Consider the following 26,522-nt stretch of genomic DNA (forward strand, 5'->3'; position numbering starts at 1 on the left):
TACAACTGAATGATCATTTCCAAGCTCTCCCTCTCCTTATAAAAGGAAGGAATAAACACTTAACAAAGGTTCATAATTTTTAGGAAAGACTTATCTCCTACGAGACCTTTCCTGTTTTCCTAAATGTTTGTTTGAAACCTGTTGTATGTTGGTTTTCCTCAAGTGATTAATACAAAGTTTCTGGTGATTCCAACTGATTTAGATTACAGTGTGTTCTTCTCCCTTTGTCTTTCATAAATGTCTAATTATATTTAAAATTTTATATAAAATTAAAATTAAAACATTAAACAATTAAACTATAATAAAGACAAATAATTATTTTAAAAATTAAGTTAACTAATAATTTATTTAATAAATTATTGATAAATAAAAATAAAATTAATTAAATAATAATAAAAAATCTAATCAATATTAATAATAATATAATTAGATATATTCGAGATTGCAGTTTACAGCTGGTCACACTGGCTATAGTTATAATTGGCTCCCCTGTCTCCCTTTGCAGATCAGACTTGGAACCTTTTTGAGTCATCATTCATTAAAAAGAAGTTTGACAGAAGCACTACAGAGTCACAAGCATAGGTATGTATAGATCAGTATCTGAGGAGTGTAGAAATTAATCTCTCGTCAGCATTTTCTATTCACTTTTTATTTTTAATATCATTCTGACCATTGGATTTTCAGAGATTTTTAACGGACCTTCGAACCTTCCATGATGGACGGTATTTCTTATCAATTCTTCAACTTTATAATATAATATGGTCCGCATCGATTGTTTATTTAATATAATATGTGTGGGATTTTTTTATTATTAATAAATAAAAACATAAAAATAAATATTTTAAACTTCTCACATGGTCACGCTGGAGTAAAACTCATTTAAAAAAAATCGAATCAGATGATTATATTAACCAGTTTTGTAGGGTAGTTAAAATCATATTTTTTATTAGTTAAATTAATTATAGTTAATAAAAAAATGGAATTTTATAGTTTTAGTTTGGAGGAACTAATAAATTGAAATGTGACATCGATAAATTTATTACTTATTCAGGCACATGCATAAATTTTAGTGGGTAGTAACCACTTGTAAGTCTGCACATTTACAGTTTTACTTCTACATAAGTGGTGAGGAATTAATAATAGTTAGAAGTAAATCCTAGTAAATATATATATCTACATCTTATTCCTATCCATTTTTTATGCAAAGACTTTAAATTTTGGTGGAAAGTATCTAATGGTAAATATATTATTTACTTCATTCAAAACTTAAAAATAAAAATTACTACACAAATATCTAAAATTAATGTATGAATGTTGCAACCATATCCATAAATTATGGCATAAAATATGTGAGGAATTGCAATAATACTTTCAAATTAGGGTCCAATCAAATGTTTGAAAATTAGTTTTTTTCACAATATTAAAAAGTAAATATTTATTTTCAAAGTTAAACTCTACCAATTCCATTGGTCAATGCTAATTTAATAATGATATCCATTACTAAAGCCTTATTGTAGCAACAATAATAAGAAAAAGTTAAAAAATATTTATTTAAATTTATTTATTAAAAATTTAAAATTCTAATAAATAAGTAAAAATAAATTAGTAATAAAACATTAAATATTAAATTTTTTTAAAATTAATAATATAAGTGAATGAAATATAATTATTAAAATTTAAAAGTTCAAATAAAAAATAATGTTAAATTTTTTAATAAACAATTTAATTAAGGAAAATAATATACATAATTAAGGAAAATAAGATAAAATTAAAGGTAAATTAAAAAACATATTAATATATTATAATATATTAATAAAAGATGAGAATCGGGGAGGTAGGTGTGGATGGGTTATGTATAGTCCCACTGGTAATAGCCAACACTTTTGAGTGGAGTCTTGGAATATGGTTAACAACAAAGTGGAAGCTTGTGCACTCTTGTAAGGATTTCAATTAGTTATCAATTTTAAAAATAACTAGTTAACAATGTTGGGTGACTATAGTTTAATCATAAAGGATATGATATCTAATACTTTGTCTTCAAATATACAACTCACCTTTATTTTATAAATGATATGACATAGTTGTGGCAAGTTTGAAACACCATAATCATTCCACATACTCTCGAAACACAACCCAATGGCCAATTTGAAAGTCAACAAGGCATCAATGTCGACATAAAAAGGGGGGACTTAGGTCATTAACGACCAATGGTATGAAAAACTAATTCCTTAAATCTAATCCAATCTCATCTCGCATGTTCTCTAATTGATCCGGTAAATGGCGGAATGCATGTTGTATATTTCCCACATAACCAAGATAAGGTGGATAAGACTATTAGCACACACCATTTCTCGTCCACTCCTCATGAATGTTATGAGTTGGTTATCATGTATCATAGTGAGATATGCTTAATTTGTGCATGGTCCTAGACATTGCCACCTTTGGCTTTTGTTCACAACTCTATGGTAGAGTTTAAGCGAAATTTGGCATCTTTACTCAAGTCCCCCTCCCCCATCACTATTTGCATTTTCTTATTTTCTTCTTTTTCTAGGATTGGTGTTAACATTGTTTTCCCTTTTTATGGGATTGGTGTTAACATTTCTTATCATCAATATTATCTTGTCCTTGAAAATAGACTACATTTCTTATCATTAGGATTATTCATCCTTGAAAATAGACTTTGAGCTTTGTCTTGGAGATGGCATTTATGAGAGTGAGATTGACACATGGATCTTTTATTTGGATTTCCCAGTATGCAATTTCTCCTCCTTGTCATAGTTAGTCAGAATCTTTTGCGGTCAAACCAAAGATGATGGATTACCATGACCTTCACAAGAGTTGTCTCTCCTTTCAACAACGTGAGAATTCTCTTTGTGAGTTAGCATCATCATTTCAATGTCATTTGGACACTTTAGGCAAACAAGATCATAGACTTAATTTCAAAATTAACGTTATAACGGAAATATTATTGCAGGGAAAAAGGTAGTAGGATGCTCTAAAATCCATGGTTTTGGAGTTGAATAAAACACCAAGAACCAACAACAAAAGAACAATGAGAAGATTTTCCTTTAGTCTCATCCTCAATACGGTCACATTTGGTCCAACTACTATTGGCTCTCACTACTCAAGTTGGAAATGAGCAAAACAACACTCCAATCGCATTTGGCACTAAGAAGCATACTAAAAAGGGAAACACAAAATTAGAAGTAATCAATCATCCCTTATCTAATTAGTAATATGTCCTAGGTTGGAGATGAGAAAAAAAACACTTCCATCTCATTTGGCACCAAAAAGCATATTAGCAAAGGAAACACAAAATTAGGAACAAGCAATCATCCTTTGATCTAATTACAAATATGTTTTGTTTAGCTAATGCACAAATTTCTGTTTGAATAACCGTTTTTGTTTGGATAACATATTAGTCTTGTATGAGTCTAGTAAATGTTTCTCTCATAAAATTTGGTATATATATATATATATATATATATATATTAATTAGCCAATACGATTATATATATGAACTTTAGATGGAAGGAGGTTTGTTGACATTTTTTTTATTAATTGAGTACGTACATTGGTTATCAAGGGAAAATACTCAGCATATGCTCAGTCTTAATGCTTATCAACGACTCTAGTGTACTATCGAGTTTGTTAGGTTGCATTGGCTTTTAATAAATTTAAAAAATTATATTCGTGCTAGGTCGTGAATTTCCTAGGGATTTGAGATTATTCTAATTCTAATAAGTTCCTCCATGATAAGTTCTTCATTATTATTTATAACATTCATTTATATATAATGAAAATTTATTTAGCAATATGGTCCATTACTTTTAATAAATTTAAAAAACTAGAGTCATGTCATGTGACTTCTATCAACCAATTTCCTAGGGATTTGAGATTATTCCAATTCTAATAAGTTCCTCCATGGTAAGTTCCTCATTATTATTTATAACATTCATTTATATATAACAAATATATAACAAGATATTTTCCTACGTTGTCTTCACTATATTTTTTATATACCATATATAACAAAGTATTTTCCTATAATCATGGCAACAACTTCTTCCGTGTCTTACTTCCATTCTGCTTTATCACGATGTGAACATACATACATTTATACATATATTTGTATGGTGCAATAGGTGTCCGATAGTGGAAAAATTAACATGGACAACCTCTATGAGAAGTTTGGGCATTTGATATTAGAACACGAGGTCATGAGATGTCTACTTAGGGGTTGGGACACAAATGAGGACTATAAGGTTTGACTAGCTTATGCCATGAATCTCTATGAGATCAATTATGTGTCCACTATAAATTTAATTGATATTGTTCTTGATATGGGCATATCAGCGTTTATCTACCACATTTATTAATGTGATTGAGCTAGTTCTTAATATTCCTTTATCCCTTAATTGATTAATTTTTTATTAATTTTTTATTAATGTTTACTTTTATTTATTAATATTTATCGTTTTTAATAATTTGTTATCTATATATCTATATCTATATCTATATATAGATAGATATATTAAAAAACAAAAAATATTTATTAATATTTAATTTTTTGTTTTCATTTTTAATAGTTTGATGTAAACTTTATGATTTTGTTTTTGTTACTCTTTCATTGATTTTTATATAAAAATAAATGATGGTTATTTCTTCATTATTCTTTGTTATTTATTTTTTTTATTTTTTTATTAATTTATTTAGTAATTAATGAGTTTTTCAATAATTAATTCGCGGGTCTATATATATGAACTTTAGATGGAAGGGGGTTTGTTGAATTGTTTTTTAATTGAGGGTCTAGATTGATTTTTAAGGGAATGTTCTCAACACATGCTTAGTCTTAATGATTATCAACGATATAGTGTATTATAGATTTTGTTATTTAGCAAAGTGGTCCATTACTTTTAATAAATTTAAAAAATTAGATTCGTGCTAAGTGGCTCCCCACCCACCACGTTTCTAGGGATTTGAGAATATTCCAATTTTAATAAGTTCCTCATTATTTTTTATAACATTCATCTATATATAAGAAAAATATTTAGCAAAATGGTCCATTACTTTTAATAAATTAAAAAAATTAGATTTGTGCCAAGCGGCTACCCACCCACCAATTTTCTAGGGATTTGAGATTATTCCAATTTCAATAAGTTCCTCTGTGATATGTTCCTCATTAATATTTATAACATTCATTTATATATATAAGCAAATTTATTTAGCAAAATTGTCCATTACTTTTAATAAATAAAAAAAATCATATTTGTGCCAAGTGGCTCCCCACCCACCAATTTTCTAGGGATTTGAGATTATTCCAATGTTAATAAGTTTTCCTACATCTTCACTACGATGCAAACAAATTCCATCCATTCCGGTGTTAAGATCTCACTCAACGTGTTCGAATATCAAATTGTATACTCCAATATTCTACTCATGTGGGATACAAGTTGTGAATGCTATGTCTTCTTCGATTAATAAACGAGTTTTTCATGCCATATATAACAAGGATGTAAAAATCAATGAAAGAGTAACAAAAACAAATTCACAAAGTCAATAATAATAAACAAAAACATTAATTAAGAAATATTATACAAATGATATATATATATATATATATATATATATATATATATATATATATATAGTCTCACTCAACGTGTTCGAAGATCAAATTGTATACTCCAATCTTCTACTCATGTGGGAAGAATGTGGGCTACAAGTTGTGAATGCTATGTCTTCTTCGATTAATAAAAGAGTTTTTCATACCATATATAACAAGGATATAAAAATCAATGAAAGAGTAACAAGAACAAAATCACAGAAAGTCAGAAATAATAAACAAAAACATTAATTAAGAAATATTATACAAATGAAAAAAAAAAATAATATATATATATATATATATATATATATAAGATTTCACTCAACGTGTTCGAAGATCAAATTGTATAATCCAATCTTCCACTCATGCCGGAAGAATGTGGGCTACAAATTGTGAATGCTATGTCTTCTTCGATTAATAAAAGTATTTTTCATACCATATATAACAAGGATATAAAAATCAATGAAAGAGTAACAAAAACAAAATCACAAAGTCAAGAATAATAAACAAAAACATTAATTAAGAAATATTATACAAATGAAAATATAAAGTCAAGAATAATATGTATATTATTCTTGACATTATATTTTCATTTGTATAATATTTCTTAATTAATGTTTTTGTTCATTATTCTTGACTTTGTGATTTTGTTTTTGTTACTCTTTCATTGTTTTTTATATAAAAATAAATGTTTTTGTTCATTATTCTTGACTTTGTGATTTTGTTTTTGTTACTCTTTCATTGTTTTTTATATAAAAATAAATGATGGTTATTTCTTTATTATTCTCTGTTATTTTAATATTTTAATTTTTAATAATTTATTTACTAATTAATGAGTTTTTGAATAATTAATTTTCAGGCCTATACATATGAACTTTAGATGGAAGGGGGTTTGTTGAATTGTTTTTTAATTGAGGGTCTAGATTTATTTTCAAGGGAATATGCTCAACACATGCTTAGTCTTAATGATTATCAAAGATATAGTTTATTATAGATTTTGTTAGGTTGCATTGGCTACATGCCCACCAATTTCCTAGTGATTTGAGATTCTTCCAATTCTAATAAGTTCCTCATTATTATTTATAACATTCATTTATATATAAACACACTTATTTAGCAAAATGGTCCACTACTTTTAATAATTTTAAAAAATTAGGTTCGTGCCAAGTGGCTCCCCACCCACTAGTTTTCTAGGGATTTGAGATTATTCCAATTTTAATAAATTCCTCCATGATAGGTTCCTCATTATTATTTATAACATTCATTTATATATAAGAAAAAATATTTAGTAAAATGGTCCATTACTTTTAATAAATTAAAAAAGTCATATTTGTGCCAAGTGGCTTCCACCCACCAATTTTCTAGGGATTTGAGTTTATTCCAATTTTAATAAGTTCGATTATTATTTATAACATTCATTTTTATATAAGAAAATTTATTTAGCAAAATGGTCCATTACTTTTAACAAACTTAAAAAATTAGATTTGTGCCAAGTGGCTCCCCACCCACCAATTTTCTAGGGATTTGAGATTATTCCAATTTTAATAAGTTCTCCTACATCTTCACTATGATACAAATAAATTCTATCCATTCCGTTGTTAAGATCTCACTCAACGTGTTCTGAAATCAAAGTTTATACTACAATCTTCTACTCATAAGGGAAGAATGTGGGCTACAAGTTGTGGATGCTATGTCTTCTTCGATTAATAAAAGAGTTTTTCATACCATATATAACAAGGATACAAAAATCAATTTAAGAGTAATAAAAAAACCAAAATCAGAAAGTCAAGAATAATAAACAAAAACATTAATTAAGAAATATTATACGAATATATATATATAGACGTATAATATTTCTTAATTAATGTTTTTGTTTATTATTCTTCTTGACTTTGTGATTCTGTTTTTGTTATTCTTTCATTGATTTTTATATAAAATTAAATCATGGTTCTTTCTTTATTATTCTTTGTTAATTCATTTTTTTTAATTAATTTATTTAGTAATTAATGATTTTTGAATAATCAATTTATAAGTTTATATATATGAACTTTAGATCGAAGGAGGTTTGTTGAATTATTTTTTAATCGAGGGTTTAGATTGATTTTCAAGGGAATATGTTCAAGAGGTGCTTAGTCTCAATGATTATCAACAATATAGTGTATTATAGATTTTTTTAGGTTGCATTGGCTCCTTGCCCACCAATTTCCGAGGGATTTGAGATTATTCCAATTCTAATAAGTTCCTCATTATCATTTATAACATTCATTTATATATAAGAAAATTTATTTAGCAAAATGGTCCATTACTTTTAATAAATTTAAAAAATTAGATTCGTGCCAAGTGGCTCCCCACCCACCAATTTTCTAGGGATTTGAGATTATTCCAATTTTAATAAGTTTTCCTACATCTTCACTACGATGCAAATAAATTCCATCCATTCCATTGTTAAGATCTCACTCAACGTGTTCTAAGATCAAATTGTATACTACAATCTTCTACTCATGCGGGAAGAATGTGGGCTACAAGTTGTGAATGCTATGTCTTCTTCAATTAATAAAAGAGTTTTTCATACCATATATAACAAGGATATAAAAATCAATTAAAGAGTAAAAAAAACAAAATCACAAAGTCAAGAATAATAATCAAAAACATTAATTAAGAAATATTATACAAATGGATATACAAGGATATACTAATATTTTTGTTTATTATTCTTGATTTTGTGATTTTGTTTCTGTTACTCTTTCATCGATTTTTATGTAAAAGTAAATGATGGTTATTTTTTTATTAATCTTTGTTATTTAATTTTTTTATTTTTTACTAATTTATTTACTAAGTAATGAGTTTTCGAATAATTAATTCGCAAGTGTATATATATGAGCTTTAGATGGAAGGAGGCTTGTTGAATTGTTTTTTAATCGACGGTTTAGATTGATTTTCAAGGGAATATGCTCAACACATGCTTAGTCTTAATGATTATCAACAATATAGTGTATTATAGATTTTGTTAGGTTGCATTGGCTCTCTGCCCACCAATTTCCTAGGGATTTCAGATTATTCCAATTCTAATAAGTTCCTCATTGTTATTTATAACATTCATTTATATATGAGCAAATTTATTTAGCAAAATGGTCCGTTACCTTTAATAAATTTAAAAAATTAGATTCATGCCAAGTGGCTCCCCACCCACCAATTTTCTAGGGATTTGAGATTATTCCGATTTTAATAAGTTCTTCCACAATAAGTTCCTCATTATTATTTATAAAATTCATTTATATATAGGAAAAAATGTTTAGCAAAATGGTACATTACTTTTAATAAATTAAAAAATTAGATTTGTGCCAAGTGGATCCCCACCCACCAATTTTCTAGGGATTTGAGATTATTCCAGTTTTAATAAGTTCTTCCACGATAATTTCCTCATTATTATTTATAACATTCATTTATATATAAGAAAAAATATTTAGCAAAATCGTCCATTACTTTTAATAAATTAAAAAAATTACATTTGTGCCAAATGGCTCCCCACCCACCAATTTTCTAGGGATTTGAGATTATTCCAATTTTAATAACTTCCTCCATGATAAGTTTCTCATTATCGTTTACAACATTCATTTATATATAAGCAAATTTATTCAGAAAAATGGTATATTACTTTTAATAAATTTAAAAAATTAGATTCGTGCCAAGTGGCTCCCCACCCACCAATTTTCTAGGGATTTGAAATTATTCCAATTTTAATATGTTTTCCTACATCTTCACTATGATGCAAATAAATTCCATCCATTCCGATGTTAAGGTCTAACTCAACGTGTTCTAAAATCAAATTGTATACCACAATCTTCTACTCAATGTGGGCTACAAGTTGTGAATGCTATTTTCGATTAATAAAAGAGTTTTTCATACCATATATAACGAGGATATAAAAATCAATTTAAGAGTAACAAAAACAAAATTACAAAGTCAAGAAGAATAAATGAAAACGTTAATTAAGAAATATTATACAAATATATATATATATATATATATATATATATATATATATACATTTGTATAATATTTCTTAATTAATGTTTTCGTTTATTCTTCTAGACTTTGTGATTTTGTTTCTATTACTCTTTCATTGATTTTTATATAAAAGTAAATGATGGTTATTTCTTTATTATTATTTGTGTATATGTATGAACTTTAGATAGAAAGAGGTTTGTTGAATTATTTTTTAATTGAGGGTTTATATTGATTTTCAAGGGAATATTCTCAACACATGCTTAGTCTTAATGATTATCAACAATATAGCGTATTATAGATTTTGTTAGGTTGCATTGACTCCCTGCCCACAAATTTCCTAGGGATTTCAGATTATTCCAATTCTGATAAGTTCCTCATTATTATTCATAACATTCATTTATATATAAACAAATTTATTTAGAAAAATGGTCCATTACTTTTAATAAATTTAAAAAATTAGATTCGTGCCAAGTGACTCCCCACCTACCAATTTTCTAGGGATTTGAGATTATTCCAATTTTAATAGGTTCCTCCATGATAAGTTCCTCATTATTATTTATAAAATTCATTTATATATAAGAAAAAATATTTAGCAAAATGGTCCATTGCTTTTAATAAATTAAAAAAAATAGATTTGTGCCAAGTGGCTCCCCACCCACCAATTTTCCAGGGATTTGCGATTATTCCAATTACAATAAGTTCCTCCATAATATTTTCCTCATTATTATTTATAACATTCATTTATATATATAAGAAAATTTATTTAGCAAAATTGTCCATTACTTTTAATAAATTAAAAAAATTAGATTTGTGCCATGTGGCTCCCCACCCACCAATTTTCTAGGGATTTGAGATTATTCCAATTTTAATAAGTTTTCCTACATCTTCTCTACGATGCAAATAAATTCCATCCATTACGGTGTTAAGATCTCACTCAACGTGTTCGAATATCAAATTGCATACTCCAATATTCTACTCATGTGGGAAGAATGTGGGATACAAGATGTGAATGCTATGTCTTCTTGTATTATAAATGCGTTTTTCATACCATATATAACAAGGATATAAAAATCAATGAAAGAGTAGCAAAAACAAAATCACAAAGTCAAGAATAATAAACGAAAACATTAATTAAGAAATATTATACAAATGAAAATATAAAGTCAAGAATACTAAACAAAAACATTAATTAAGAAATATTATACAAATAAAAAGGAAGGAATAAACACTTAACAAAGGTTCATAATTTTTAGGAAAGACTTATTTCCTACGGGACCTTTCTTGTTTTCATAAATGTTTGTTTTAAGCCTGTTGTATATTGGTTTTCCTCAAGTGATTAATACAAAGTTTCTAGTGATTCCAACTTATAGTATGTTCTTCTCCCTTTGTCTTTCATAAATGTCATTAATTCTTCACAAATTGCATATAAGAGTAGCATCTAGTGTATTTCCTTTTGGATGCTGATTCATTTAATTCAAAATATTGATGTATAATTCTTGTTTCAAGGTGGAAATCAAGTCTTTAAAAGGTGCTCCACATATCTTAGTAGTTCATAGCATTCTTTCTCTCTCGTTTCTCTCAAAGCCTTGATATATATAATTCTTATGTTTTAATCTCTATATGATGGATTCCTCCTCTACTATCTTCCCCCAATACATATGTCACAACAAATAAATCACTACAAATTTTGAGTCTAATTTGGCCACCTTAAGTCGAATATTTTTTCTTGAGTACTCATGTGTACAAACTACTTTCTATTTGTTATCTTTATGAATGATTATGAATCAAACTCATTTATATTTCTGTGACAAACCGAAGTTCTAAAAGTCTTTACTATAAATTTGTCAAGCACTCTTTAATATGTCCTAGGCACTGGTCTACAATCAAACTAGTGGTTGTCTCTAGGAAGCTTTCATATCTCCTAAAGCACTTGTGCTACAAGTGCTAGAAAAAGTGACAACACATTCCATGAGCTAGATAGTAATATAATATATTAATTTAAGACTGATTTTTCATTGTGATGAATGATTTTCATTGGCAGGAGTACCTTCCTACCATAACACAATTATGATCAAGAGTAGATAGCAAGGAGAAGACATAAATAAACACCTGCGAAGAAGAAGAACAAAAGAGAGCTATCATAGAGGCATGAAGTAGATCATCGACAAAGACATAAATAAGGCATTGTAAACTGACTTAGAGGATTCCAAATTTCATTCAATACTTGTTGGAGGGTTAAGATGATGAACAAAGTGGATCTTTCATGAAGATGAAGCATATATTATATATACCATCAAGAATGAAGATGAAGCAACAAGGAATACAACTTAGCATTGCCACCTCATCATGAAGTCCATGTCATTATTGTCAAGTTGTAACTTGTACAAGGGTCATCATAATAGTCAATGTGTGTCCATGTGTCATGCCACATCATCATGTGGAATGTAATGATGTATTCTAATCAAGAGGAAAAAATTTAATGTGTGGAAGTCCAAGAGTCATATGTGGAATATGAAAGGTCACTCAGTCATATTTGGACAAAATGTCTTTAAGAGAAGTCCAAAAGCCATTTAGAAGTTCAAGAGTTTCGTAGAAGTCCAAAGGTTTTAATAGAAGTCCAAGAGTCATGAGGGTAAATCAAGAGTCATGGGGATACGAAAGTTCACTCCGATTGTTACAAAAGTAACCTCATAACTCAAGCAAAGGGCTCTTGGAGGCTAAGACTTTGGAGAGCTAGTCTTGGCATCTCTACTTTGCATAGGAGAGAAAAATATTCTTATAGAAGCAAGAAATGACTTAATGTTCCACTATTGTGGCTAGTGCATGACCATTGTAACTGTGTACTTGGATATTTCACCTAATTGAAATTCAATTAGCCAACACATTTTCATGAATGTATCACAAATGTTTTAGGACTATTCTTGGGATGTTTATGATATATGTTGTGTTCATATGTACTAGAGAAATTGAACTATTTCGGTGGCTTGGGTACTCATCTTATTGAATGTGTGTTGTATTCGTTTTAATAATTGTTATGTGAACTATTTTTCTAAGGAATATTTCTTATTCTCTTATGCTTCTCTCTTAGGTTAGTACTATTACTTCCTTCTAGAGACTCATTTTTTGTCCCCTTCTCATTAAGGTATCCTTTTACATATTGCAATTGGTTTTTCACAATGCTAACTTACTTTCTTGCTCAAAGTTTACGTATATAATCTCTTATGGTATCTGTTGAAACCAAGATGAACCTTTGTGATAATGGTGGTCAGGCTGATACTCTGGATGGGGCTCCTACTACGAAGAGTGTGAGGTCTAATTGGGACTTCACATCGGGGATATCCCCTGTGTGTTGGCAGTATATAGCACCGTCAACATGGCATTTTATTAATTTATTATTTATTTTTCATCAAGAAATTACCAGAATGTAAAATGCATGATTATCATAAGATTATAAAGTGTTATCAACCTATTTTACTCCGTAGAGTGTGTACTGATGAGTTCTTTTACTAGTTTACTTTTTCTGGGCCTCAACTCGTTTTTTGACCTAGTTTAGACCATAACCATTTAGACCTAGTGCCTGTAGAGTGGCTAAAAGCCTTCAACAAATGGGAGAAGCCTTCTTCCTAGTGTCCAGAGCCAAAATTTCTCAGTTCAGTCCTTGCGACCCTAGCTTCTGTTCTAGAGACTTTATTTCCCTAGGAGATAAATTTGAAGGAATACCTTATTTCATCTATTCAATTTGGCTAGAAGTCTATTATTATAGAATATTACTTAGCACTTCGTCACCCTAAGAATTTACATTAATAACCCTAGGCTTGCCTATACATCTATATATACTGGTCTATTCTCTAGGTCTAGGATAGTCAGAATTAAGAGAGGGGGTCCTATGCATGAAGGTATTCATGTTGTATTATTTCATTTTATGGTCAATAAATTTGAATGTTCCCTTCTTGTAAATCTGAATTTATGACTACTTGTTCATGTTTATGTTTGTTTATTTATGTTGACAGTCCTCTATGGAAGGCCATTTGTGCTCCATATTTGGTGGTGCTTGTGTTAAGGTTCTAGATTTATTGTGGAGGATGATATCACCTAGTTGGAGCAAGGAATCTCTGCATCGAACCCAACATCCAACACTGATCTACGAGTATCATAAGTTTCAACTCAAACCCTAGCTAGGAAGTTGTATGCATGAATGATTGGATCAGATCATATGGGTTGGGATCTATTTTCTTGATTGATATTGTTATATACTCCTTGATGTGGTACTCTTGTTAGGCCCATAAAACTACACAACAATAGCTCCTAGTTGTTGTGTATAATTTTCCATAACAGAACTGGTGACTCCACTAGGGAGTTTGCCTTGTTTGTCTTTACATCTCTTCTCTTTCACCTTAGATATGGATTTTGTGTGCTCCCATTGAGTTCTATATGGTTGTATGGACTCATTTGGATCTCAATTAGTTTAATTTTCTCTAGATTTGAGTAGATATGAGAGTTGCATTCTTGTTTTTTTTTTTTATATGAGAGAATAACATACCGTGCATTTAAAATCAAATTTTGGACTTTTCTGTACAAAATTTGATTGAACTAAAGGAAAATCTAAATTCCTCTCAGAATTTCGACCAAAAAAATCACTAAAAATAAAATTTGGATGAGAAATTTAAGGTTTATTGAAGATTAGATAGTTCTATTTCTTCCTCAATTGTTGGGTTGTCCATTCTATCCCTACAGTTGGAGTTGTTCTATTTAGGCATTTGTGCCTGCGACTCGGCTTGTAATTCCAAAAACCTCTAAGAGATCCTACGAGATTCTTTCCTTCAAATATTCCTTATTCTTCAGTCTCTATCCTAAGTCAAGATCTATTATAGATATGATCTGTTCCTATATTTTGGATTAATTTGTTCATTTTTGTCTTATAAGGTTTCTTATATTATTGATAGGGTTTCAGATCATTATTTTTCTTTGAATTTCCTTTGTTCTCTTGGATCTGTTATTACTAGTGTTATTATCTGTTGAACATGTTATATTTGAATTTAACCTTCTTGGTTTGTATTGGATGCTTCTTTTCCGTCCACTCTAGGGTTTTACTTGTAGGTGTGAAGTGTTCCTAGTTGAGGCTATTGTCCTTGATATTGGGCCTAATTGTTCAGATCTCTTTAGTTGTTTCAGTGGTAGCCAAGATATATTCTTCTTTTCAATATTGCAATCATTTTTTTGGATTCTTTTTGCTTTGTCACTTTTTCTTTAGTAATTGGATTTGGTCTTGTGTTCTTGTTTTTGTCCACAAGAGGTCGTGTTTTTGTTTTCAATTGCTTGTGATTATGCATGTTTGAACTTGAAAAGTTTATTTGAGAGTGTCTTAACTCGTTAATGTTCATGACTCAATTTTGTCACTCCCATTTGATCTTTTCTAGTTCATCATGTTTATAGGGTTTGGTTTTGACCATGTTGGACATTGCCTCAAATTGAAGCATTGTGCTACAACCTTAGCTTGCTTGCATTGTCTTATTATTTCCACTTTTTGGATTTCTTGTTGACTACTTGAGAGTGCTCGTTTGGATTTGATTCCAAGTTTAGACGCATTTTGAGTGATTTTCGTTCTAGCTTGGGGACTTACTGGCCTCTTTTTGGATTCTTGGTTTTTCTTTTGGGTCTAAAATTTTATGAATTTTGGGATTGCATTGAGTGGCCTTTGAGAATTGTATTTTGTTTAAGGCAAATTATAGTAGAAGTCAGAACAATCAAACTCACCTACATCATATGATCCAGTAGATCGGAATCGGGACAATGAGAAAGCATCCTCTAGCTATATATAACTAAAGGGCCTGATACAACCATCAAAGTCAGAACAGTGAGCTGTGCAATAAATTCCAGATCCATTTGAGAAGATTCCTATTTTCTCTGATCCCATTCTCCTATTTCATTATTCGAAGAACTAATTGGGTTTGGTGGTTTTTATTTTTTAAAGAGAATAGAATTCTTTCCCTTCTTTAGATAGATTTCATCAAAAGAAGAAAAACAAAAATTTTCATTTCCATATCGATGCATCTAGGGTTTTAATGAACAAGAGTGTTTCACATTATCTTGTTTCATGCCACTACTCGCTTGAGTAAACAACAACCCCTAAAATAAATGCTCTAATAAAATTTACTAGACTCGTATTTTATTTTTGCTGGTAGTACACCAAGATTAGTGTAGGCTAGGGTTTTGGATCTAGGTGTGTGAGTAAACTACCTCAAGATTGTAAAACAAATTTAACAGCCTGCAGTAGGGAGTGAAACATCCTTTATAATCCATATCAAAAGCAAATCACATCAGAAACATGTTTGAGTGGGGTTTAGGCTTAGGTCATGATGCAATCAATTCTCCTCGAGGCTACACAACTCATGTTAGGGAATCCCATGCCAACGATTGACTAACCAGAAGCCCCATTGGGACAAAGGTACTCTCGCTTCCATTCTTAGGAGAAATATCCCATAGGTGGTGGTTGTGGGTAGAAACCATTCCTCTACCTTAAATTCCCCTAGATCGCTCTGCTTGTAGAGATCAGACCCCACAAATAAGAAGTATTTTGGAAGGCCATCTACAACATAGTACTAGGATTGGTTTGCATGTGACTACCTTTTAGGTATTTTCTAGTGTGTTTCGTCTGGTCTAAGTTAGTAGTTTTTCCTTAGGGGTGTGTGTACTAACCTAATTTTGTTAAAACTCATTTATTCACCTTGGTTGAACCTAGTCACGACCAGTCACATCGAATGTCAGGTCTATCTCCTGAGATAGGTGAATTGTTGACTCGTACTTGTAGAGTGTTTTTCAGTGCTCAAAACCTAGGGAAACCTTAAGTTGTGGGTTATATTCCTAGTCCTCCCAGTCATGACTTGATATCTATAGATACACTTGTGGATGATTCTACCTCTCCTGTCAACCCACCTTTGATTGACCTATAAGGACCAAAGTTACTATAGTTGAACCCTGACAATTCTACACCTACCTACGCATATGTTCCTTTGTACCAATCAAGGAGGTTAGTTCTTCTCTACTCTTTGCATCTATAAGTTATGTTGTTATGACATCATTTCCACCATTGAGTGTGCCAACACCTACACCTCATTCGACACCTTTCATATCCTCTTGGGGCATATCAACTATCTCATTTATGACTCCCACAAATTTCCCTAGTGTCTTTGTGCCCATTCCTTCTTCTATTATGTCCATGGGATTAAACCCTATCCAACCTAGAGGATCAAGAATATTCACTCCTAGTTTTTTTCAACCCTATCCCTATTCCTAATACAGGTATGGTATCCTTGAGAAATATGTGGGGAAAATCATCTGTTGCTCCTAGCCAGCCTAGGGGCAACCTTACTTCTAGTACTTCTTAAGCATAACACAGTTCATTTTTCAGAGTGATGTTGTCCTCTAGTACTTTTATTGGAGGGGCTAGTTTACCTAGGGGAAACCTTTCCATTTGCACCAAGATTCCTATGAATTATCCTCCTTATATTGGTGGCTCTGTGTAAGGGGTTCCTTCTTTTCCTATTAGGTACAACCTTACTAGTAGTCATGTTCTTGGGGGTCCTCTGCTCTCTAGAGGAATTTATCCTAGGGGGAAACTCCTTACACTAGTCACACTGGTCTGCATCCTCTATGTGTTGGGATGAATTACAATCATGGTCCACAAATTGTTACTTTGAACTAGGGTAAGGGGAGACCTCACAGTTGGTTGGGGGGCTTTGCTTCCTATGATCCATTCAGTCAGCTCCACAATCCTTTCCTATCCTCTCTTGATATTCTAGATGTAGGTAAGATAATGAATGACCCCATTCATCATGATCCTTGGTGGCCACATATGCCTACCAAATTTCCATTTGATATCCCCAAGTTTAAAGGGAATCTTGCAGAAAATCCATTGACACATATCACCACCTACCATCTTTGGTGCTCATGGAACTCTTTGGTGGATAATTCAAGTAAAATTCATCTATTCCAACTTACCCTCACTCGAGATGCTACTAAATGGTATATTGAACTAGATATGACATCTTATAGTGACTTTCCTTCCATGGCCCAAACATTATTGACTCATTTTTAGTTACCTATGAGATACAACATCGATTATGACCTCTTGTCCAAGTTTAGAAAAGATAATTACACCCTCATTTTTTATCATATTCATGAGTGGCGATGATGTAAGAGGCTAGTTTTAACCAAGCTTCCTAATTATTGTAACACCCTCCTCCCACATCTACCCATGTAACCGACCAACCAGGGTAAATATGTGATGAGAGGCTACTATTATTGGATTCAACCTCCTAGGTGACCTTAAGAAAATGGAATCAATGAAATACATCATACAAATCTTCCACGTTAGTGACAAGACCCCTGAGAGCCATCCCAACACTTCTAGCAACCAACCCTTGGGTCCCACTGAGGTTTTATACCTCTTGACATCTGGACTCTCCCATGATATGGGCCTCATAGTGTCTAAGAGGCTCTGGATGCTCTTATGACAAGGCATGCAAACATCCAGGACTATTTTTTTCATTCTTGTGCCAGCATCCCTAGGATTTGAGCCACTTTTTCAGCCCAGAGCCCAAGTCACTGCTTGAAATTGAATGACACCTTCAGAACAGAAAGATATCAATGAAACAATGATGTAGATGAAAATACTTGAACACGCCCTTGACTGGACCCCTACTAGCGATGATAGAAATTTCGTGAATCTTATCACGAATATGTAATCTATAGGTGTAAATAACATATATAAGCATAGGGTCTCATACTTAGTTGAGAATCACTAAGAAGCATTGATGCCTCAACAAATTAGTTGTCATTTCACCCATTAGGTCATAGATACATTGTTCATTCATTTACAGGTAAAAACATGATGAGAGCCATACACATCTACTATCATAAAACATATACATAAACAATATAATAACAAGAGAAATAACAAGGAAATCACAACCATATAATCCACATATAAACCCATATAATACTCATAGAAATACAAGGATAAATAACTTCATATTGATGATGCAAAATCCAAACCCGGGATGGGACTATCATGTTCCACCCAACCGTAGAATGGCTAAGACAAATATCTCTTCAACCATTCACCTCTATGCCATACTCCAAGCATGAATGTGGGATCTCATAAACACATCAATCCAAAACCATCCAGGGCTTCTAGATGAAAACCACCCCAACCCATCAAATGGTGATTACACTGCACGGTCAGACATCAAAAAACCATCATCAGATTGGTCTCTATCGAAGCCTTCCAAGGATCTAGAGCATTTGTTCCAACCAAGGCTCGAGGACTAGTAACTTAACCCACAACCTATACCAAGATCCAGAGCATTTCTCAAACCAAGGCTCCAAGACTAGTAACTCCTACCCCTCTAGGTCCTTCAGAGGATTTGTCCAACCAAGGCTACGAGACTAGTAACTCAACCCAAGCTATTACAGGGCTCCAGAGTGTTTGTCCAACCAAGGCTCTAAGAACTAGTAATTTAACCCAAGCTAAGGAAACATGAGAACCAATAAAAACAAAACAAAGAAATAAACCCACAATCTCCATGGCTATCTAGGAAATAGCAATGCTAGGAAAATCCACTATCAATCCAAGAAATCCTCCATGCCAGTGAAAAATCATGACCAATAAACCACATGAATGTGCCATTCATGCCAAAACTAGTGAGGAAAACATACATGCAACTCGCTACCTACAAGCAAAACTCATTGTAGCTACTGATCTCAATGTCCTCTTGCACTTTCCTACTCTTCCTTTTCCTTCTTGCTCCAAAACTCCAAGTATGCCACACCCTCCAAGAGTTCTCTAAGTGAGAGAGAGAGAGAGAGAGAATAATGAGAGAGCTCCAAAACTAAACTGACAAAAGGTTACCAACTCATCCTCAAAATACTTTTTATCAATTAGGCCTCTATTTTCTTCATTTTCCATTATTTTCCTTCAATTTCCTCCTCACATGCAACCTATGACCTTTCACCTCCATTTTCTCGTAATTTCCATTTTTTTCATAAATAAATGTTCCAAAAATTCTATTTTGCCTTTCCAAAGCCTTAGCCATTGTCTTTATCAGCTTCCTTAGCCATATTAACCAAAATGAACATCCACACTAAGATGTCTTGCCCAACATTCATCTTGGAATAAGTGTCCCATCAACCATGGTTATTATTTTTCCTTTAATAACTTTTATTACATGGAATTTTGACCAGGGCTATTAAAGAACCCTCCCCCTTGGGGGAACACCATCCTCGGTGTTCAACAACAACTATAATGCTAGATTTGAGACTTTTGTGATCCATATAGTAGATAAATGTATTTCCGATTAATCACATCATTAGGATTAGGTCGATGTTTCGAACCAACCAATGTGGTTCATCCTCAGGACAAGGTGAAAAAAATCATACAATCTTCATGAATAAATAGTAAGGATGCATCATTGCCCAAAGTTAGTGGTTAAAAACTAGCTGTTGAAAACTAGCCATTGGAGAATAGTCAAACAAGTAAATAAATTTTGTATTTAAAATTATATTTAGTATTTTAAATTTGATATTCTAAAATTAGTTATAAATTATTAAAAAAAAAAAAAAAAATTATAAAGAAGAAGTTAGAAGTATGGAGCTTGTTAAGAGAATTAATAAGGGGGGTTGATATAAGAACATTGTAAACCTTTCTAGTTCTAATTTTGATTCCTCTATCTTTAGTCTCCTTAATAAAGGGCTTAATTTTTCCCTTGCCCCTAAGAAGATTCCCATCGATGACAATATTTGTAATATCGAATATGGTATTAGGGACCTTCCAGATAATATCAAGGAGGCGATCAGGCAAGATTGTGATATTGTTCTTAGGAAGGGTAATCCTCCCAAAAGAAAACTTAGCAAAGATGAGCTTCTCACCCTTAAATCCCTGCGAGAGAACCCCGACATTGTCATCCTAAAAGTTGAGAAAGGTGGGGCCATCGTTATTTTGGATAAGTCTGATTACATCAACAAAATGGTCAACCATCTCTCTAATAGTGGCTATTATGTCAAGCTTAAAAAGGATCCCATTAAATCTATTTCTAAGGATGTAGTAGCAGCCATTAAGTTGAACTTGTCTCTTAATCCTCTTTCTAGAAATCTCATTGAGAGAAATCCCCTCACCCCTAGAATTTATGGCCTTCCCAAGATACATAAATATGGGCCCCCCTTAAGACCTATTGTGAACACAATAGGTGGGCCTACTTATCTTCTTGCTAAATTCTTGGCCCTTAAACTCAAACCTCTTATTGTTTGAACTGATTCCTTTATTAAGGAATGGAAATATGTAAGGCTACACCCAGGGGACCTGCTTTTTAGTTTCGATGTTATTTCCATTTATACCAAAATCCCCATTCAAGAGGCCATTGACGTCATTAGTCAGATTACTAACCAAGACACTGCCAAATTGGTTGGCCTTTGCCTCACCTCGACTTTTTTCTATTTCCAAGGTGAATTCTATGAGAAAACCTGCGATGTTGCGATGGGTTCCCCTATTTCCCCTATTGTTGCTAACCTTTTTATGGAAGATTTTGAGACCAAGGCCTTAGCCTTAGCTCAATTTCGCCCTAAGAAGTGGAAGAGGTTTGTTGACAACACTTGCGTTGTTTGGCCCCATGGTCGTGAGAAGTTGGATCTATTTCTAAACCACCTTAACTCCCAATCTGAATCCATCAAGTTCACAATGTAAGTAGAGGTGGACAGTTGCCTTCCTTTCCTTGGCATTCTCATCTCCAGAATGGATGATGGTTTTGTTTCTCACCAAGTTTTTTGTAAAAAAAGTCACATGGAACAATATCTTCATGCTAGTTCTCATCATTTTCCTGCTTAGAAATTTGGTGTTCTTAGCACCCTTGCCACCCGTGCTCTTAGAATCATTGATGAAAACCACCTAGAGCAAGAGAAATCTCATCTCCTTGAAGTCTTTAAAAATAATGGGTACAACAAAACTTAGAGTCTCAAGGCCTTTCAAAGGGCCTGTAAGGAGTCCAAAGCTAAAACTGCTAGAGTTGATCCTATCTCTAAGGTTCATCTCCCCTTTATTCAAGGGACCACGGATAGGATTGCCCATATCATTAGACAGAATAATGTTTCCTCTTCGTTCAAACCTCTAAGGACCATTAGGAATCCTCTTGGTTCAGTTAAAGACCCTATTGACCAGAAGGACATGAAAGTCATTTACTTGGTTCCATGTTCCTGCGGTACTCCATCTATTGGAGAAACAACTCAATAAATTAACCAAAGGATCCATGAGCATGTGGCAGACATTAGATACAATCATTCCCACTTATCATCTCTAGCTGAGCATGCGGAGAAATCCAATCACCATATCTGTATTGAAGATTCTAGAGTCATTGTTAGGGTTGACCATTTCCACCATACAAAGCTTAGGGAGGCTATTGAGATTGAAAGACATGCTAGGAATCTCAACAGAGATGATAGTTGGAAGTTGAGTAAAATTTGGATTCTGACCCTCTCCTTATGATCTTCCTGTCTCCCTTTCCCTCTTTGTTTGTCTCTTTTTCGTTTTGTTTATAGGTTTATCTACTCTAGCTCCTCAGTACTTTATATGTTGTAATTTCCCTCCTCTCTATATCTCATGTCCTCATTTTGATTGATTTTTTACCCCCTTTTTACTTAATTAAAATCAATTATTAAACTCCTATTTACTTCAATAATATATAACCTCTATAATATATAGATCTATACCTTATTAGTTTTTGATATTTTTATAAAACTCCTTGCATCTGTTTTTAACCCTTATTATTGATGATTATTCTTAGCTATATATTATTCCTTAATGCTATTGTATTACTAAATTTATATTAATAATTAATCCATAACCCTTTTAGATTAACCTTATTCGTTACATTTGAGATTTTGCTAGATTTGAATCTCTTAACCTTATTATTTTTAATATTACATAGTAGCTAGTATTAACTTATTCTCAAAACTTATAACTTTATTATTATTTAATAACACTACTTTATCAACCCCCCTTATTACTTCTCTTAACAAGACCCATACTTCTAACTTCTTCTTCATAACTAAATAATTTTTTTTAATAATTTATAACTAATTTTACAATATTAAATTTAATTTTAAATAAAAGTTTTATTTACTTGTTTGACTATTCTCTAACGACTAGTTTTCAACCACTAACTTTGGGCAATGATGCATCCTTACTATTTATTCATGAAGATTGTATGATTTTTTCACCTTGTCCTGAGGATGAACCACATTGGTTGGTTCAAAACATTGACCTAATCCTAATGATTTGATTAATCCGAAAGACATTTATCTACAACAACTATAACCACAAGACTATTGTAAGAAAAACATACTGCCGATGGAGCTTTATAACTTAGCTCATTGCAGTATTTACAATGATCAACCTGCTGAGAAGCAATCCAACATGAAAAAATAACAAACATAACATCATAATCACTATTATAGCACCATTTACCAGCATCGGTAGATCTGATGCTCTGATTATGGCCTAGGGCAACCCTTCCTTCCAGACTTGGTCCAAAATTTAAAAAACAACATTTTATTCCTTATACGCTACTTTTCCCTTTGATAAAAACATGTGCACATGGGTCAACATATACCCAACCCATGTACATATGTTAAAACACTTAAAAAAAATTAAATTTCATTAATTTCGGGCAGAGTTCACGGGTTTTACCTATTACTCACCTCCTATTGCCCATGACCCAACTGAAAAAATTAATTTGGAGAAGTATAAATAAACCTCCATGGGAAGGCCTTAGGGGAGAAGATATGAGATATTAATACTATAGTGAGATTATCCCTGATCGAGTCTGACGAAATCCCTATGCCACCTACACTCCCCAAAGCTTCAGGAAACCTTTGTTTCCTTGTTGGACATATCCTTGTATTGGTGATGGAGGAAGATTGTTGAGGCCGAGAAGGGATGGATCCAGAGGACGGTTCTGCTTAGAGCCGAAGAAGGACCGAGATTGTATTTCTCCACTTTAGTTGTAGCTAACTTCAATAAATGAATGTTGTTCTATTTCTGATATTAACTGTGTTTATGCATCTATTTATATTGTAATTCGTTTATGAATCTTACATTGAAGCGTAATTGTTCATTCATTTATATGATTTAAAGTTAATATCATGAACATGCTTTATGTTTCTACTAATGTATATGTTTCATTTGAATGACTTTTAGGTTTCGAAGACATCAAGAGAAGATGAGGGTTTGCACCCTGTAGGATCTACTAAAACGTAGTACTTCCTAGTAAGGACACTCTTGCAAGATCCACTTATTGTGTTCGTTCAACTCCCTGATAGACGATTCAATCAGGTTGAGATTATTTCAATGTACCCTAACTGGAAATGCAGCGAAGTGGTACATAGAACTACCACGGGGCACCTTCACTTCTTTTGCCGATTTGGCTACTATCTTTTTGAACCATTTTCAATTGCCTATTCGATATGATGCTAGAACTGAGCTTCTGGCTAATTTCCAACAGGATCAAGCAACTCACATTTCTGATCATATCCAAGAATGGAGGAGAAGGAAGAGGCTCATTAAAGCGGATATTCCACAAGTCAAATGGTTTCTTAAATTTTTATAGCCTAAGATCTCTAAGGACGTGTCTCTCTCCAGTGTTTTCACTGAAGAGCAAGCTATTTTCATAGCCCAGTAGGTGGAACATATATATTCTCAGTCTAGGGTTCTTCAAAAAATTCTACTTGACGCTCCTAAATCCAAGGTGGATATAGCCAAATCGAAGCCAAGTACCCATGTCGATGCGCTAGTCAAATCAATTGATGCCAACAGGGCTAACCCTCTAAATCAATTGCAGCAATTGTCTTTACAAACTGCTTTTTCTATGCAGGCATCACTGTTTATATCTACACCTTCCCAACCAACATCTATAAACGCCACCCAAACTTCTAACCCCAAAGGAAACCAAAAATCCGATGGGAAGAAGAAAGGATGAGGTAGGAAAAAGAGCCAGGATGGGAAGGACAATCCAAACAAACAAGGAAATGATGCCGGAGGGGGTAGGAAAGAGTCCAAGAAAAAAGTAAAATTCCCATGCAAGTTATGCAATGGGGATCATTTGACTCATCTCTTCCCTAAGATCCTTGACACTCAGTGCTTGTTAGTGCAGCAGGGGTCCTCTAGCTCCTAGCCTGTCCTCACTAACCCTTTTCCCCAAGGGCAACAATTACTTGCTGGCGCAAACTCTAGTACTGCTAGCCCTACTCGGGGCAACCAGGAAGGGGATACTTCATCAAATGTCTACCTAATGAGCTCACATATCGATGTCGCTACGCAATCACGTCATTATGGTGAATCAGAATCATCTAAGGCTAAGTATGCTTCTAATGCCTCAAAGCCACTCCATATTGATAGGCCCTCTATTGAGTCTACGCCTCGGATGTCGAAAGGCTTTGTAAGGTGCTCGACCATTAACCCTAATGCTAGGGAAGTCCAAAAATACTCGATTGCAGAAGATCTAGCTCAGACTCTTTATGCTATATCAGTGCTAGAGGTACTCCAGTCATGCCCCGCTCAGAGGAGTATATTAATCTAGGCAATCAGAGTAGTAGATCCAAAAAATTCTCTTGTGCTTACTTTTTATATTTCAAACATCAAGAAGGGACTCCCCCATCATATGGATTTTTAGATAAAGTCTACATATCGAAAGACCAACATCTTTCGAACCTTTATCAATGAGGGATCTTCCACATGTGTGATGTCCATGTCATGTTAGAAGGCCATTGGATCACCTCAAGCTATTCCTTCACCGACTCTATTGATGACATTTGATGGACATTCTTATAGGCCGCACAGGATTATTCCAACCTTTCCCATCTGTTTTGGGGGAAAGGTGGTAAATATTGAGGTAGAAATAGTCGATGTGAATCTAGATTACAACCTCCTCTTAGGCAAGAATTGGATTTATGAGATGGATGCCATAGTTTCATCATTATTTCACATCTTGTGTTTTCCTCATGGGGGGAGGATTGTAAAAGTTGATCAACTGGATTATTCTCCGGGTGACTCACACGCATCTTCTGAGTCTACTGTACCATTAGTGGACAATCCCAGGCAACCTGTAGAGAATTTAGGAGTTGAGATGTACTCTTCTTTAATGGGTATTTTTGATCTTCTTGCTCCTACAACTAGAACCAATGCTATTTCATCCTCCAAAGGACCTTCTCGAAGAGAGTTCTTTCGACCTCATTATTTTTCGGACCCTTGGCCTTTACCCTCATCTACCACCACATTAGATGGAGGGTAGGTAGGTGGAATGGCATGTCCTATGTCTACAACAAAATTTCTTATCATTCTATTATTAAATCTGCAGACTCCTATCCTACTACTTTCTCACCAGAGGAGTTAGATGCAGATGTTGCTCTGGCCTGGACCTTTGATTCAACTTCGGCTCAGGATTTCTTAAATACAATCTTACCATCTGAAGAAGAAATTCTAGAAGCAATGATGGGTTTTGATAGACCATGGGATGATCTACATCATCGTTCATATTTCCTCCCTCATTTGCAAGAAATTGAGTCAAGTTTGTCCAGTCCTTCTACTAGTGATGTTCATACATTTTTAAACCCTTTGGCCACAACATAGTTTTATGTCAAAGGTAACATGTCTGTTATCTCACAAACTGTACTAGTGAACATCTCTAGGAATCCTGACATAATCGAAAATGTCTTCATTGGAGCTAACTGTTCCCCTGAAGAAATTCAAACTTATACCGATCTCTTCAAAGAGTTTTGGATGTGTACACTTGGTCTTAGGAGGAAATTCTTGGAATAGATCCATCTATAGTCTAGCATGAGATCAAGACATATGAAAATTCCA

This window comes from Pinus tabuliformis, chromosome J (genome assembly GCF_031772625.1).
Source record: "Pinus tabuliformis cultivar Carrire ecotype Pingquan chromosome J, CPIR1, whole genome shotgun sequence".
Taxonomy (NCBI): Eukaryota; Viridiplantae; Streptophyta; class Pinopsida; order Pinales; family Pinaceae; genus Pinus; species Pinus tabuliformis.